We start from the raw sequence: 4917 nt of genomic DNA on the forward strand, positions 1-4917 counted from the left end.
GTAGCAGGTCCAATGTCATCATTTTTACATGGTTCCATTAGCAAGTTCTACTTGTAGATCCTAACTCCTTGATTTCCTCTTCTTTCTTCTTTCCTTCTCTTCCTGTCTAACCAACATTGGGTTCTGAGACAAAATGCTTGGCTGCAGGTTTTCACTCTGCATCTTGCTATCCATGTCATTGGGGAGAAATTTCTGCGTCTTGGTTTTTTCACGTGTAAAATGGAGAAAACCAGTGTCTATTTCACAGGGTGGCTGTGAGCATTACACACATTCACTCATGTGAAATTGCCTAGTTTCTGATAAGCACTCAATAAATATTATTATTATAAATGTTGTAATTGTCCATTGGAATTAATTATATTCCCTGAAGTACAGAATAGGAAGAATGGAGAACAGTCCATTTTTAATGTTGAACAGAGAAAAGTCGCTGAAAAAAATTTTAATTGATGAAAGTTATTCAGGAAGCACACTTGGAAAGTAATTGTAAGTGAGATAAACAAAAATAAACTCATAACTTGAATCATCACAGGGAGACTGCCTGCAAAATAAGAAGTATTAAACTAACGTAGACTTTCTAGTGGCTCCAAGGGAAGCCACACGACAATACAATAATTTCTTCAAACTATTGAGAGGAAATTATCAAGCCACAGTTACATACCTAAGTTATTCAGTAATGTAGGTGAAATTATTAAAAACACAGAAAACTATTATAGTGGAATTTTCTGTTCCTTTATTTAACTCTGCTTTCGTATGTTTTGAAGCTCTGGTATTAGAAACTTTTTGAAAAATTGTTTTCTCTTTCTGATGAGTTGAACCTTTGATCATTATACAGTTTATGTCTTTATATCTCTTTATCTTGAAGTCTAGTTCAGCTGAAATGAAGATAGGCACTTCAGACTTCTTATGCTTAATATTTAAATAGTGTACATTTTTTCCTATCACTTTAACCTATGTGTGGCTTTGTATTTAACATGATGCTCTTCTAGGCGTTGTATGACGGGGTCTTGATTTTTATCCATTCTGATAATCTCTGGTATTAACTGGAATGTTTTGTCCATTAACATTTAGTGTAATTATTAGTATATTATCAGCGTATTTAGTGTAATTCTTGATATGGTTGGATTTTAGTCTTCCAATGCTTTTTGCCCCATCTGTTGCTACGTTTCTGTCTTCTTTGGGTTCACTGATGTTTTTTCTATTAGAATATTATTTTCTCTTTTGTCTTTTTGCTATTCCTCTTTGCATTTTTTAGTTGTAGATCTAGGAATTATAATATACATGTTTAGTTTATTGTAGTCTAATTAGCGTTAATATTGTATCACTTCACATAAAATGGGAAAACTTTGCCACTCTGTAGATTTATTTACCTACACTTCATTGTTCTTTATGCTTTAGGTGTTATATGTGTTACATCTACATATGTTATTGAGCCTTCAGAGAGAGCAATAAATTTACTTTAAATAAGTCCTATGTATTTTAAAGAAATCAAGAGAAAAAATGTTTATGTTTAGCTCAATATTCACTATTTCTCATGTTCCTTGTAAGTTTCTGGGGATTCGTGTTTTCATCTGGCATCATTTCCCGTTAGACTAAAGATATTACTCCAGCATTTTTATAGTTCGGGTCTTTCAATGATGCATTCTCTTAGCTTTAATTTTTTCTTTAATATATTTCTGGAAATGTTATTCCATTTTCATTCTTGAAAGATATTTTCACAGGTTCCAGGTTTATATGTTGGTTTTTACTTTATTTACTTTATTTTTAAATACTTTACTTAAATACTTAAATACTTTACTTAAATACTTTTAACTTATTTTTATTTATTTATTTTATTTAAAGATGTTGACTCTTGTGTCCTGGTATCCACATTACTCCTGAGTATTCGGCAGTCATTTAAATTGATATTCCCTTGTATCTCATGTGTCATTTTTCTTGGGCTACTTTCAAGATTTTTTTTTTTCTATATTTGTTTTTCAGCATTTTGTTTATTATTCTATTATTTTGTTTCTTATTATTTTAGCATTTTGTTTTTAGCAGTATGTCTATTTTTGTTTATTTATGTGTGTAGATGTGTTTTTCTTCATATTTATCCTACTTGGGGTATGCTGAGGTTTTTGAATCCGTAAACATATATCTTTCACAAAATTTTGGAATTTTTTTCTTCAAATAATTTTTCTATCCTATTCTCTTGCCTTCTCCTCTGTAACTCAATGTGGACATTTTGATATTGCCTTATAACTCCGTGAGACTTAATTTAATTCATTTTTCATCATCTTAAAATTGGATAATTTATGTTGATCTATTTTCAAGTTATTAAGTCTCTCCCCTTTGTACTCTATTTAGTTCTCAGGCACATACTTTAAATTTTTACTGAAAGTCTACATTTCAATTCGAGAATTTGCATTTAGTTCATTTTTATAGTTACTATTTCTCTCTTGAGATTTTCTATCTTTTTATTTATTATGAACACATTTTTCTTTATCTCATTGATCAAAGAGATAATAGTTGCTTTAATGTCCTTGTAGGTCATCTCGGGGTTGGCTTCTGTTGATTTTTATTTGTTTGTTTTACTCTTGAGAATGGATCACATTTTCCTGACTCTACATACATCAAGTAATTTTGGACTCTATTTTGGACATTGTGAATATTATGTGTAAGGATTCTGCTTTCTGTTACAGTCTTGAAAAGAGTGTTTTCACAGGCAATAAACTTGATTGGACTCAAATTGTAAACTCTGGCTACTAGGTTGCAGTTCCAATCTCAGTTCAGATCTTTTGTCTTTAACTGGTCATTTTGTGTTTGTCCTTAATGTGTATGTCAGACACAGATTTGGGGAAGGTTTGTATACAGCGTTTGCAACACTCCCTCTCAGGTTCTTTCTTTTCTGTGATTTTTCCCCTCCCTTTCAACTCTATCCTTTAACTCTTCATGCAATGGTAACAACAGATTTTCTGAGTTCTAGCTATCCCCTGTAGTATCATCTGCAGGTTACTTTCAGATTAAAAACCTTAAAAATTGACTATTCACACCATGTTGGTCCATTCTTCCAACTGTTGACTCTCTTCTAGAATCTGCCTGTTTTATTTTCACTGTTCAGAGCCATCACTACTTTCTTTTGTGTATGTTGTGTAGAGATTATAGCTGTTATCTTTGGGAAGATAGGTCTGCTAGGAGCTCACTCATCCATTGTTGAAGTAGACCTCAGAGACATGTTTCTGAGCCTATGGTTTTGGGGATCAGAAATTGCAACACTTCAGGCTCTTCCTCCTGAGGGTCTTTGTCTAGGTGGAACGACAGGCTTTTTTCTTGCTTGTGGGAAATCAATTACCCAACGTTACTAAGTAAACTAAGCCTTAAGACCAAACTTACCCCATCCCTGAGGAGACTCATTTGTTTGCAAGCCTGTAGTGTCTCACCTGCAAAAGGTAGTTATCAATCCTCCTCATAAAGGTTGATGATAGGCATCATGAATTTATTTATGAGGTAAATTCCACACAACTATTATTGACATTGTAATAACCATAAGAATTCCACGTTCGTTAAGTGTGGAAATTTACTCCTTGATCTCAGAGGATTACTTTTAATCATTATGATGTTTTAGAAAAGAATAGTTGGTTGTTTCTTCATTACAGATATCTCAGTGTCCTCAGTTATTATGATATCTTTTCCTTCTACAAATTGACCTGTAGGTTTTTTCCTTGCAAGTTTAAATTGTGATGGACATTGCTTTTGTAAACATTGATATTTAAAAATAAAGGTGTTATATGACTCTTTAAAATGCATTTAATTCAGTTTAAATGCCAGAAGGTTTTGACACACATCCTTGGCTTTGTAATAAATACCTGAACAAGCTCCTCTTTAAGACACCAAAATTTACATAGGTCTTTGTGTCTCTCAGATCTCCTATTTCCATCTCCATTTTCCCCCCAGAATTTTCTCCTATTAAGAAATATGTTTCATCTTGAGAAGTCTTATGAGTATTACCCACTTAGAGAGAGAGGGAGAGTGCACAAAATGATCAATATCAGAATTAAAGAAGAGACATAACTAGAAATCCTACAGAGATTAAAGGGAAAACGAAAAACCAATACATTTGGCAATTTAGATGCTCTGTGTGCTGTGTCAACACAAATAATCCATAACCAATCTATAAATCACAATTAGGGTGAGTTTATTATGAGCCAACTCTGAGGACCATATAGCTTGGGAGAGTCCTTTCACAAAGGAAAGGAGCACTTCAAAGAAGTGCGGTGCACAGGGTGGTTACATACCATCAAAGAGTATGTATCACATATGATAGGAATGTCCCTTTTACAAGTCATGAGATTACTTTGCTGGCACAGCAATTCGGTGAACACAGCAGCTTGGTGATCTCAAGATGGGTGGTCACAAGGTGAGCACAGCAGGTCGGCAATCTATCCTTAGTTTAGGGAAAGCTGCTTATCCTTAAAGAAATGCCGATGTGGGGGAAGTTACATCTCTATCTTTAAGGGCATTGCTCTTGTCTTGGGAAGTAGTAAATATTTAAAGCAGATATACAATGCATGCTCCACAAGCCACATCAGGCCCTAAGGTCAGGCCAAATTAATTTTAACCCAGGCTTCCTCATATACTTCAATATATCTTGTTGCTTGTCATTTATTTATCATTTTCTCCTTTTGATCTATAGTCTTTCAATAGGAAGCATTGATGATCAATATATTGTCCCTTGGTGCCAAGGTGGTTGCTGCCTGCACTAGGTCTATCATGTTCCTTGGTGCAAGGCTTTCTTTATTTTGGTGAGGAAGATTGGCCTTGAGCTAACATCTGTGTCAATCTTCCTCTATTATGTATTCGGGTCACCACCACAGCATGGCTTGATGGATGGAATAGGTCTGCGCCCAGGATCTGAAACCGTGAAACCTGGGCTGCTGAAGC

Source organism: Ceratotherium simum, chromosome Y, assembly GCF_057802395.1.
Source record: "Ceratotherium simum simum isolate JZ-2026a chromosome Y, ASM5780239v1, whole genome shotgun sequence".
Taxonomy (NCBI): domain Eukaryota; kingdom Metazoa; phylum Chordata; class Mammalia; order Perissodactyla; family Rhinocerotidae; genus Ceratotherium; species Ceratotherium simum.